Source organism: Corvus kubaryi, unplaced genomic scaffold, assembly GCF_017639235.1.
Source record: "Corvus kubaryi isolate FWS band 111438036 unplaced genomic scaffold, C.kubaryi_AGA036_p1.0 37387, whole genome shotgun sequence".
Classification (NCBI taxonomy): Eukaryota; Metazoa; Chordata; class Aves; order Passeriformes; family Corvidae; genus Corvus; species Corvus kubaryi.
The window spans coordinates 3,993,184-4,005,218 of NW_024581129.1; the positions used below are offsets into that span (position 1 = coordinate 3,993,184).

General features: G+C 49.6%; 1 long non-coding RNA gene across 3 annotated transcripts in view; it reads right to left on the minus strand.

Moving 5' to 3' along the window:
- Positions 1 to 11,783, minus strand: part of LOC121669079 — a 28,446-nt gene extending 16,663 nt beyond the window's left edge. For all 3 annotated transcript variants that reach the window (XR_006017610.1, XR_006017608.1, XR_006017609.1), the window contains exons 1-7: positions 11,514 to 11,783; positions 8,665 to 8,897; positions 8,034 to 8,087; positions 7,467 to 7,638; positions 4,482 to 4,553; positions 1,497 to 1,561; positions 668 to 834 (exon numbers count right to left, since the gene is read on the minus strand). This is a non-coding gene — a long non-coding RNA (uncharacterized LOC121669079). The remainder of the gene's footprint in view (positions 1 to 667; positions 835 to 1,496; positions 1,562 to 4,481; positions 4,554 to 7,466; positions 7,639 to 8,033; positions 8,088 to 8,664; positions 8,898 to 11,513) is intronic.
- Between the last annotated feature and the right edge of the window lie 252 nt (positions 11,784 to 12,035).

Genomic DNA, 12,035 nt, shown 5'->3' on the forward strand with positions numbered 1-12,035 from the left:
TGGGTTCAGCAAACTGGGCAGCACGTTGACCTCAGAGCCTTCAAGGTCCTCCCATGGAATCAAGTGCCATGCACAGACCCCTTACAATCATCCTCTCCCTCCACAACAGCCTTTCTACTGCAACTTGAGATTTTCTTCTCTTTTAAAATCAATTAGTTTGAAGCCATTTTTCAAAAGTCTTTCTGCAGGACGGCTACTCCCAGTGAAAATGCTCCTTCTATTGCCTCCATCCACATTGCACCTCCCTCGGGAGAGCCACAGAGATGGTGGGAAGGAAACATAATGTTTGTAGCCCAGATAATGTTACCAACTCCACTGAAAATGCTTCCAGAAACAAGCACGCTGACTGGCGTGTGCTGGGTTAACTGGATTGGTGGTTTCAATGTGTTTGCCCACAGATTCCAGAGGGAACCATCAGGAGTTGTGGAAGGTAACCGAGGAAAGCTGGTTTGCTGTCAGTCAGCACAAACTGTAATTATGTGGAGAGGTCTGCACATGCACTGTGAAAACCTGTGGGTTCTGTGAACCCAAAAAGGCTGAAATCATGGGTGAAGTGGGTTTGGGGCTTTTTCAGCTGTTTCTATCCCACCTGTCAGAAGGAATGTGAAACAGGTTGTGAATTCTGCAGTTGGACGGAGATTATCTGCGGGAGAAAACCATAATCTACCTCAGGACAAATCTGTGTCTGTTTCCTCCTCCCTTTGTGTCCAGGACCTCATGGTTTTGGGACAGTGTGTCTGGAGCTGGAGGAGAGGAGAGTTTCCTGCTAAGGCAGCATGGCCACACTCAGGCTTCCAGCTCTCCACCACATTGACCAGGCTCTTCTGGGCAAATCTGAGGGAAAGAGGGAAATAACATGAGAACAGTGAAAACCCATTAGGCTGAAGAGCTTGGCTGTGTGCTGAGGGATGTGCCTGAAGGCTCAGTGCCTTGCAGAGTTGGACATCAGAGGGGCTAAAGAGAAAGGAAAAGGTCCCTGTGTGGTGTTTCCCCATCTGCTCCTCAAGTGTTGCCTCACCTCTGAATAAATATTTCTAATACCAGGACTCCCCAAGTCTCTTGCCCCAAAGCCCCCTGTTCCTTTCTGGTTTTATTTCTGCCCTCTGTACAATGCCCACCTTCCTCCTTGTGTGCCTTTAGCCAGCTGTGCCCTGCAAATGCTTCCCTTGCACCTCAACCCTCCAAATTAATGTCCTGGACCTAGAAAAGCAGCTCTTCTGGGTCATTTTAAGCACATCTTTATCAGCCTTTGTCAGGGAGCAAGATCAGTGTCAGCTCTTCTCTCCCTGGTCTGTTGCAGCCCACCTAACTCCAACCCTGCCAGTGACATTCCCTGAGCTCTGCCACCATCCAGTTTCAGGGCACCTTCACCATCTTCACAGCTGTACCCAAAAAGGGGCCATGAGTTTATGCCCTGGACAAGGGCACCAGCTCTTGCCCGGGGAAGGTGTTAATTGCCTCCTTGCTACCAGCCTCCTCTCGCTGGATTTACTCACATTTGCCCATGTGCAGCTGATTCTCCAGGCTCCAGTGGTGTCCCAGGCTCCCAGTTCAATGTCACCTGCGAATGTCACAAAGGGTGTTTTTAGCAGGGTGGCAGGTGGGCTGTCTGGGTGCCTCACAGCCACCTCTGCCGTGGGGCTCCTGCCCACGTCTGGGACCAGCAGCTCCTGGGAAAGTCTTCCTGGGACTTCCCTCCCAATCCAGCAAGCCACAAGCACTCCTCCAAACCCACATTTCTCTTCTGCTACAAACACTGTGAGGGCAGGCTTAAGCTAAGCTGTTTTATTTCACAAATGCAGCCAGGCCAGCACACAGCCAGACAGGGAGGCTTTGCTGATATGTGCAAACTCATTAAACCACTGTAATTTAATTGCTTGCAATTGTCCATCCATCCCCTGACCCCTGCACTCTCCGCAGTGCAGGGCACAGAGGGTCTCCCATCCCTGCAGCCTCCCCCTGTCCCTGGCAGAGCAGGACCTGTGGTGGCAGGAGGGACAACCCACAGTCCCCAGCCCAATTGGGCCATCAAAGCCCCCAGCACCGGGAGAACAAAGTCATTTATGGTGCAGAAAAAAAATGAAAACAGCCAAAAGGCTGCAATGGAAAACCAGCGAGAGAGGAAAATTAACTAAGAAATATTCAGCCTTGATGTCGATTCACTAAAGAATATTTATTGTCCTCTCCCACGTCTTGCTTGCTCTCCTAACAAATACAGTATTTTTGAAAGAAAGTCTCTCTTTACCACTGCTGTCTCTCTCACGCTCTTTCTCTGTCTCACCAGCTCTGTCTCTGCCTCCCTGATACCAACTCTGACAAACCGTGCGATTCTGATGGAAAATTCATTAGTCGTCCTTTTTTTTTTTCTTCCCCATTTTCCCAGTCAGCTTCGCGCCTGATCTGTCAGCCTCTTCCATCCTGATTATCTGGAGATGCCAATTTCAAAGAGACATCTTAATAGTGATGTCAACGAATTAATTAGATGTGTTAATGAGCTAAAAGCAACCCAAATTAAATTAATGCAGTAATAAGCACAGACAGCAAAATTAGCTCCAATTTCTGTAAATGATTCTGAACTGTACACAACATCTCATCCTGCTAGAGCATTACCATCCCCCAAAGCTAATCAAGAACTCCAGTGCAATTAACTGCTTAATTACAAAACACACACACAGCTCATAGATCCAGCAGCAGGAGGGGTGCGCTGGGCTGCGGAGCGAGCGGGGAAATTCTCTGCAACAAACCCCGCACATCGACCCTGCCACAGAGGCTCTGCTCCCACCAAAAGCACCCCCCAAGCTCCTCAGATGGGGTGATCCGGAGCAAGGGCACGCACAGGGGAAGGAGGAGGGTGGCCAGGTGTGGTCCCCAGGAGGACCCTCCCTGCTGGATCCCACCATGGGACTCCCAGCGTGGCCAGGGGTGTTCGCTGGGCCAGTGGCAGAGATGTGCCCATGGCCCCACGTTGGTTATTGTGTTTATCAGACTGGGGGCTGCGTGGAAAAGCCTAATTGTCCAGCTCTGCTCACCTCCCCCTGGGATGATCGAGGAGCCACTAATAGCTTTGCAGAGCTGCTCAGGTATCTGATTAGCTCTAATTGCAGCTGGGAAGACAGAGGGAAGGAGCAGGATAGTGCTGTGGACAGAGGAAAGGGGAAGAGGATGGTGGAAATGGGGAGAAAGGAAGGGCTGGGGGGAATGGATGGAAATCTCTGGAGGCACGTGTGAAGAAGGAAAGAGAATGGTGCATCCAACAGAGAAATGATGGATGCAAATAAAAAAAAAAGAGGATAAAACAGGCAAACAAAGAACTGAAGGCAGAAACAAAGGGAAGGAACGCAAGACAAAGAGGGCTGCACACTGCCAGGCCCCACGAAGCAGCCGGGACAGGAGGCTTGGTGGATACAAGAGTGGGTCTTGGACAGGCCCCATCCCAGCCCTGCACAGCTGGGATGTGCTGGAGATGGTGGGAAACACAGCTGCCTCATCGTGGGATGACACAACCCATTTGGAGGTTGCAGAGTCATTAGTCCGCCCAGTAAATGAGGAATATTTGCAATCAAGATGAAGGCTGAGATTCGCTGTGACAAATAACATCTCCGTGTTTCCCCTTTTTTTCCTCCACCTTTTATTGCAATTAGTTCAGTCTGTTAATAAGCCAAGGATATTTTTAGTTAATTTCAGTTCCAGTTAATTGATTCAAAAGCAAAACCCAGCAACTGAGTTAATTGATCCATGCGTCTTACGCTGTAGCGGCGAGGTGCTCTCTGGGCAGCTGCCGTGGCTGGGGCTCAGAACAGCACAGCAAGGATGGGAAGCAGGGAAGCAGCAGAGCCCCTGCACCGAGCATGGGGGGCAAGCACCACCCCAGCAGCTGTGCCACTCACCCCAGGGTGCAGAAGAAGCTGCAGGGCGATGGCCTTGCACGCGTGCCATGGGGACTGCGCCAGCCCTGTGCCGCCACCACGCACGCGCTGCAGCAGAAATGCTTGTGCCAGAGAGCTCGGTGCATGGGATGCCCTGGCTGGCTCCATCCAGAGGGATGTCCAGCCTGGCACACTGTCTCTGATGGGCACAGCAGGAGATGGTGTTTCAGAAAAGTGTGCTACCCTTGCTGCTTTGCACTTCCCTCGTGCTCCCTGAGCTGTCTTGGCAGAGATGCTGGAGGGCGCATCCCAGGCCAGGGATTTTAGCTGCTACTTATAAAGCTGTTTCCATGAGTTTGTCTAATCCCCTTTTCCTCCTGTGGCAGTAAGTTCCCAAAGTTCATTACCTGCCGTGTCCAGAAGAGCTCTTTTATCTATCTCAAACCTAATCTCTTACTGTTTTCAATTGAGTGCCTCTTGTTCTTGTATTTACAGGATTTGGTGAACGACTGCTCTGTGTCCAGATTATCCACTGCCTTCAGGATTTCCTAAACCTAAGCCAAATCTCCTTTCAGCCTTTTCCACCTCTGCCTGGCAGTCAGCACCATTCCTTACCTGCCTTGTGTGTTTGCATCTTGTCACAAGGGTCTGGTCCATCTTTTCCACTGGAAGACTGGATCGCCTTACCTGTGAATTCAACACAAGAGTCTCCTGTCCCTACACTGCTGGTGCTCAGGGTGCTCACATCCATGAGCAGCCAACACTTAGCAGCATTTTATTTCATAGAATCAAAGAATAATTTGGGTGGGAAAGGACCTTTAAGATCATCAAATCCAACCATTAATTTAGCACTGCCAAGGCCACCAGTAAACCACATCTCCAAGTGCCACATCTACACGTTTTAATTATCTCCAGGGATGGTGACTCCACCACTGCTCCTCGTCCATGCCACGCTTGGGCACAGCAGTAAGTTCAGAACTATGAGAAAAAATATAAAGTTGTTGTGTTCCCTGTTGATGAGTAGAAATAAAGTTGGAATAAAAATCTGCATCGTTGAGCGTACTGACTACTTTGTACCTGGCCACTTCTTTCTTACTCTCATGCAGGAGTTACATTTTTAAGACAAATAATGCATTTTCACAGGGACATTAAGGATGTTATTTCAGTCTCTGCGGGCTACATGCCATGGCACTGAGGACTAGTGATAGAGAGACAGACAAATTCCTTGCTCTCTGCATCTGCAGTGTAACTAAGGACCTTTCTAATGAAACAGCCCAATAAAAAAAAGGTTTTTCAGGAAGTGCATGCTTAAACAATCTCCTGCAATAGAGCCTAATAGCAAGTCCTCCGTGCCAGGAGCTCAATGTGATGCAGTTCCCCCTCTTCCCAATTTTTGAAATAGGATATTGCAATGCACTATCCACGGGGAAAAATCAACAGATGAAAAGCTAGGCAGGGAGCTGAGCTTCTTTGGTGTGCTTGGCTCTGAGAGCCCTCAGCATCTCTCAGGAATGAGGTGCAGGTCCCAGCCTTTCAGCCAGAATTTGAAATAAGAGCAATCCTTCCCATGTCAGAACGAGCAGGGACAGTTTGGTTTTAGTGCTCCTTGGGAAAAGCTGAAGGGAGAGGGTGCTCTTCAATAATGCTGCAAACTACCCTCACTTTAAAATGCCAGTCCTTGATTTGTCAGCCTATTTTTGAATAATTTGAAGAATTTGGCAGGTTGCTGTGATATACAGAGTAATATGCATGTGGAACTCTTTCGAAGCAGAAGTTAATACTTTCCAGGAGAAAAGGGAAATAATTGTGTCAAAACAAGCCTTAACCACTGGGGTTTACCTGTTTCCTAATACACAGGAGTTTGCAAACATGACTCCCATTAAAGCAAAGGAGACACGCACATATGAGTCTGTCTGCCTTGAGAAGAAAATATTCTTCACAAGTGCCTTTCTTGGTGTTGGATGATCAATCCACCATCTGCTTTTATTTATTCATGATTCCTCAGACTACTACAACAATATTGACATTAAATACAGCTTCGGCTTATTAATTTTTTTCATTCATATGTATTTTAAGTCAATTTTATTGACTTCCCTTGGCTTGCTCTTTTAGCTGTTTGCTTGTTTTCCTGGCCTGCTACTTTGTGCCTACCCTTACATCCATTTCCAATATTTTCTTTCCAGCTTCTTGCTTCTGTTCCAGGTAGCCGCCAGAGAGTAATTTTCTGTGGATGACCTGAATTCAGACCTGTTGACCAGACTGAATATTTCCCCAGCTCAGGCTGCAGGTTTGGGGCAGTCCTGCTTATCCCAGGATCACTGAGGCTCCAGCAAGATGCTCCCAGCCCATGTAGCTGTTCCAAGGTGGTGGCATCAGGACATCCACATCCCGAGTAAACCATCTGTCTCCCCCATATGCAGATACGTCACTTGTTCTAAGCAGCATTTGTGAAACTCAGGACAGACAATTGTTAGCTATATTTGTCCCCTTTCCAATCTCATTGCCCCCAAGATTCAAGTCCTGGCTAGGACTGCACATTTGACAGCCCACCTCTGGCTCTGACCTGCCCCTACTCTTCCAGCTCATCTCCACACCCCCTTCCTTCACCCCTTCACCGCTGCATCCCAGTTTCAGCAACACAGACCACATCAACCAACCAAGCCACAAAAGGCTCCCAGCCAAGGACCAAGTCTCCATTCAGACCTTAGCCATTAATTTCACAGCAGATTTTTCCCACAAATGTTTTCAAGTTTTGGATCTTGCTCTTAAGATGTCATCCCTGTGAAAGGGCACAAGTCTCATTCTACCCCAGCAATTCACAACCCTACACCCTCCAAAAGCTCCATGTCCATTTTAGGGTGTATTGTCACTCTTTTCTGTAAGATGTTTCCCCTGCCTCTCCAATAATCTTCCTTTTTCCTCTGTTTCTGCAGCTTTATCTTGCCCATGTCCCTCACAAGTCTGTACTCGTTCCTCTTTGTGCTCTGCTCTCTGATCACTGCTTCCCCCTCTTGTCATATTCTGCACTTGTGGAGTAACAACCTGTCACATCCATAACCTCTTTGCAACAAAAATGTTCTTTGATCTGTGTAAACTACATTTGATGCTGAAATCCTTGATATTAATATCTTTTGTTTGTGTGTCAATGTTCTCTAGAATCTAATTAAGCAATGTTTTGAGAGCATTGTATATGTTTGAACAATTTGGCAGAGCAGACAATATGAGCTATTGACCTGCAAGGATAAATTGTGCTTGCAGATTCTAGGAATTCACACGTGCACGCTTTTTTATGCTATTTCTTCTGATATATGTGCATTCAGAACGAGGCCTTGCCTTGTAATAATCTCTGCAAGGCTTAATCAAGTATCTGCTCGTGCTCTTTACTGTAATTGCAGTGGCAGTTACAGCAGGGCACAGCAGAAGCAGGTTTAAGCTACCAACACACCCAATATTAAAATACAACAAAGAACAAGTTCTACCCATACACTAATAACAGAGATTATTCAATCAATAGCTTCTCGTTATAAATGAATAGGCTAAATTGCCTTTGAATGATGTAAAGATTGACAAGGCAGGGGTCAGCCTGATATAACTACTTACCCTGATTTGACTCGAGTGATTTGAAAGGTGGCACTGAATGGCAGCGGGGTCAGGGGTGCAGGGCCGGGCGGGAGCAGCTATGACACCGAGCATGTCCTCAGAGGGTGCACAGTGGCTCTGGGAGATGCTCAGGACCTGGTAGCAAACGCTGCATACCTCTGCTGGATTGGACCTGGAGAGGGGTTTCAAAAGAGGGAGGGAGGGAGGGAGGGAAAAAGAGAACAGCAAATTGTAGCAACGAGAGGCAGAGAGATGGCTCAGCAGGGTGAGGAGCTGTGGTCATGCTCAGTGCTGGCCCCGCTCACTGGGACAGGTCTGGTGGCTTAGGGCACGAAAATCAGGCCATTCTGAGCTTATGCCACCTTGACACCTGCTCAGATGGAGCTCCCAGGTAAGAGCAGCTCCCAGTCCTGGGTTTGGGGCCCGACTTCCCCATCCCCATCCCTGGTATTTGCTGTTCAGTGGAGGAAACGATGCCAGTACAGGGGCCTTACCTCATTGCTTAGAGCTCTTTAGGGAGCTGGAATCAAGGAAGACCAAGGTATCAGTGATACCAGTGGTACCTACCAGGTGGGACTGGGAACACTGCAGAATGGCTCCACAGGACTCCACAACACTGGCCTGGAAACAAATTAGAGATTCAGCTTGGAAGGCAGGCACATTTTGAGTGGTGGGGATAACTCACCCTAAACCACCTGCCCAATGCTGCTGCATGGCACAAACCTATGGCTGGAGCCATGAACATGTCTCTGCTCCTGGAGCAGCAAGCACAAACCTCAGGATGTATGAAATAAAGAGCACTCTTGCACAGGGGAGGTCTGATGGAAAATCAGGCAGGGGTTTATTGCCAGAAACCAACCCTCCGATCACCCACCTCTGTTCTGCTGGTGCTGAACAGCCAGAGGCCCCAGGGCTAAAGTCTTACTCCAGATAAGGGCCACCAGCTGACCCAGCTGCCCTCCTGGGGAGCCCTGCAGCTCCTGCCAAAATCGTCGTCTCTCCACAACTGATTTCCTCAGCTGGGCACTGGCACAGCCCCGAGGGGTCCGGTCTGCCTGAGCCTGCCACAGAGGCTGCAGGGAGAAAAGCGTTCCCTGATGGGAATCTGAACTTTAGTAACACTGACCTGGTTTGCTGGGTGGTTCTGCCTCCTCTTTCCTGTTAGCAGATAATGTCCCATGGCTCTGTGCAGACATACCTGCTTTGCACAGCGCTTTGGGCCAAGGGCAGATGAAGGGCCATGGGGCTTTCTGCATGGTGAGGCTTTGCTTGTGCTTCTGCGTGGGGAGAAACTTCCCTGAAGTTCAAGGCTTTTCCAGCTGATTCAGGCATCCCATCTCTGGCCTCCAAAAAGGCTGGGCTCCTCCAGAAACAGCACAGTGCCATCTGTTGGCTTCCTCACCCCGCGATGGATCAGAACCCTCGAAAGTCCTGGGAAATCAGAGAAAAATGAGGGGAAAAAAGTTATGTGCACCCTGGCTTTCCCCATGCTTCTGCCTGTCCTTCTCACTAACTCTGCAAGCAGAGATGATGGGTCTGGCAGTGGAAACACTTTGCTTTTCCATCTGATGGCTGGCGTTACGTGTGAGCGGGGCTGTGGCGCTGCCCTCCTCGGGGCCCTGCTCCTCCAGCCTTAGTGGGGCTGGTGACAGCTCAGCCCCACTGGGATCCTGGATAATTAACTACTACCACCACCACCACCCACCAGGGCTCCTCCAGCACAGCTTCCCAGAGTTCTTTTCCATGTGGAAACGAAGAATTTATCAGAGATGCCATATGACCCTGCTGTAACTGTTGATGTCCAGAAATCCTGGACAGAGGGACAGCACAGGCAACCTGTGTCTGGGGCTCATGTACCTGCATGGGAAATCCTAAAAATCCGACTTTGGCACAGCAAACTGAGCAGAAATGGCCATTTCCTGAAAAGGCTTCAGTCCAGCATGCTCCTGGGTGTAGGAATGAGTATCCTCCTGCCATCCCTGGGCTGTCTTGCTGTGTTTTAAATGGGAGCACCTACACTGATGTGGTGGGTGGATTTATCACCGTGCATGGCTTGCACATCAGCTTCAGTGCTTGGGGATGAATCAGGTTGGATGACTCTGAACAAATGAAGATTATATTACCACTGTACAGGATTAAGGAACATGTCTCTGCTCCAAACATTTTTCATTTTATTAAAGAAATAAAGAAAAAAAACACCAAAAGAAAGCTAAAATTCCTAAAGGGGGGGGGGAGGGGGAGGATTTTTTTCTAATATTTTTTAACCCCTTTTCTTGCTAGAGGAGAAGATTTTTGTAAGTAAGCCCAGAGACGGTGTCTCCAGAGAGGCACTAAGGGGTGCTGCCTGGGGCCAGGCAGGAAATTCAGGATCCAGTGCTGATCCTGCCCAGCTTCCTCTCCTGCCTTGAATTTTCCACTGGCAAATGCAGAAGTCAACAGTGCCATACCCCACCACCTCACAGGAGCAACCCAAGCCTTCATTAGTAATACCTGGAAATGGAATTTGAAGATGTAAAGCGTTCCATAAATGTTAAATATTATTATTCTTGCTACAGAGCGAGAAGTGGAAAGAGACAGGGATAAAGGTCAGCTGAAGAGCTCTCTTGTTACTGATGAAACAGTGTCCTGAGTGGTGTATGGATAGAAACTTTACATCATTTCCACAGAAGAATGCAATTGTCACCTAGAGTAGTTTCACTTTCTAAGTGCACTCGTATCCAGACCAACCATGTTTGGTTTGGAGGTGGCCTAAGCAGCAGAGGGGACAAGAGAGGCTGAAGTGTTCCCATCCACATCTGTCCACCCCAGGAGCTGAGCTGGGGGCTCTCTCCCCATCCTCAGTGTGCAGTGTGTTTGCAGCAGCAGCTCTTTGCTGCTCTCTACCCAGAAATGGCATTTTTCCACTCTGGAAAGTGAGACTGGGGAGATCCCTGCAAAGTGTCACCGTGTTATTTAATAATCCAGGATGGTGAGCTTGGCAGCACGGAGTGAAGGATGGGCATCCTGCAGATCCCAGCCCTGGCACCAACTGCAGTGAGGAAGGGTCCTGGATTTCACATCCAGGCAGATGTCCTTGCACTCAAGACGACAGCCGTGGGGCTTTGGTGGCCACAGGCCAGACACCAGGGAGCCAGCCTGAGAGAAATCTAAGGCTCCTAACATTTTCTACACTAATACTATGTGGAGGGAACATTTGAGTCACTATTTCCGAGCTGAGATGTTGTGCTTGTTTCTGCACTCTCCCTGGGGATGAGCTCCAGCCACCAGGATGTGGCAGGGGCTATTTTTTTCTGGACTATTCTCAATAATTTTTTCAACCTAAGTAGACCCAAATTTTAAAGAAAGTAATTTCCTTATCTCCTTCATAAGGAAACCTTCAATTATTTTTTAAATACACAAAGGGCAGCAGCAGCCAGTGGTCCAAGCTGCATTTTGGGAGTGAGGATGCTGCACACCAGGGTCAGCCTGAGCAAGGCAGGGGCCAAATGTGTGCCTCAGTTTCCCCTCCCATGAGATACAACCAACACCTATTGATTCATGTGCAAAACACTTCCTAAACCATGCATGAAAGGCCTTACACAAGTAGTTATTAATATTAATAATAATAATTGTTGTTGTTCCTAAGCCAACTATAAAAATAATTTTTCAGAGAAACAAAGTGCCCTGTCTCGTGGTGATAGATTACATGATGCTAGAAATTACTCACAGTATGAAGCTGGTTTCCAGTCTGGTTCTTTTCAATAAATTATAGACTGAGCCCCGAGTGAGTACAGTTGACCAAAGTAAATTCAAAATAGGCAGAAAGTCTATTCTCCCATCAATTGTGCTCACGACCATTTGAGGTTTGCTCCTGAGAAGTTAAATATCCCTCAGCAGTTTCCCAGAAGCTCTTGCTGGGGCTAGTGGGGACACGGCTGGGCAGATGGCCCCGGGCTGTGCACAGGACAAGGGGGATCCTGGTGGGGACGGGCTCTGTGTGAAAGGGGACATGTCCAGCCACCCCCTGGGCGCTGCTCAGCCCTCGCCCGCTGCTCCCCACGACCTTACCGGGCACGGCTGCATCTCCCGCCTTGCACCACCGCTTTATTTATTATTCCCATTTTTCGGGTTCTACTCCCTTCTTTATCCGCTCAGTTCCTTCCAGATGGGGCTGCCGCTCCTCCTCCTCGCGGTGCCACGCGGCGCTGCCCGTGGGCAGGTGTAGGGCAGAGCGCAGCATATGCCGCGGCTTTGGCAGCGCCGGCTGCGGCGGCAGCTCCCGCGCGTCTCGCCGGGCAGCGCTCAGCTGGGACCTGGCGCCGCTCGCAAACACCATCTGGCCTTGGCAGGCCCGAGGAGCCTTCCCCGGCACCGCCAGCCCGGTGCCAGCCGCGCTCGGCACGGCCACGGGGCCGCCGCGCCGCTGGGGACAGCGCGCCGAGAAGGGACCGGGCTCCAAGGGGGGGTCCGCCCCTCCCGGCCCCATGAGAGCGGGGAGGCTTTGGCAGCCCCCAGGTGTGTTAGAGAAGCTCAGGCATCATCTCCTGTCGCCACGGGAGCCGCCGGGGCCCTCCAGCAGCAGGCGATGGG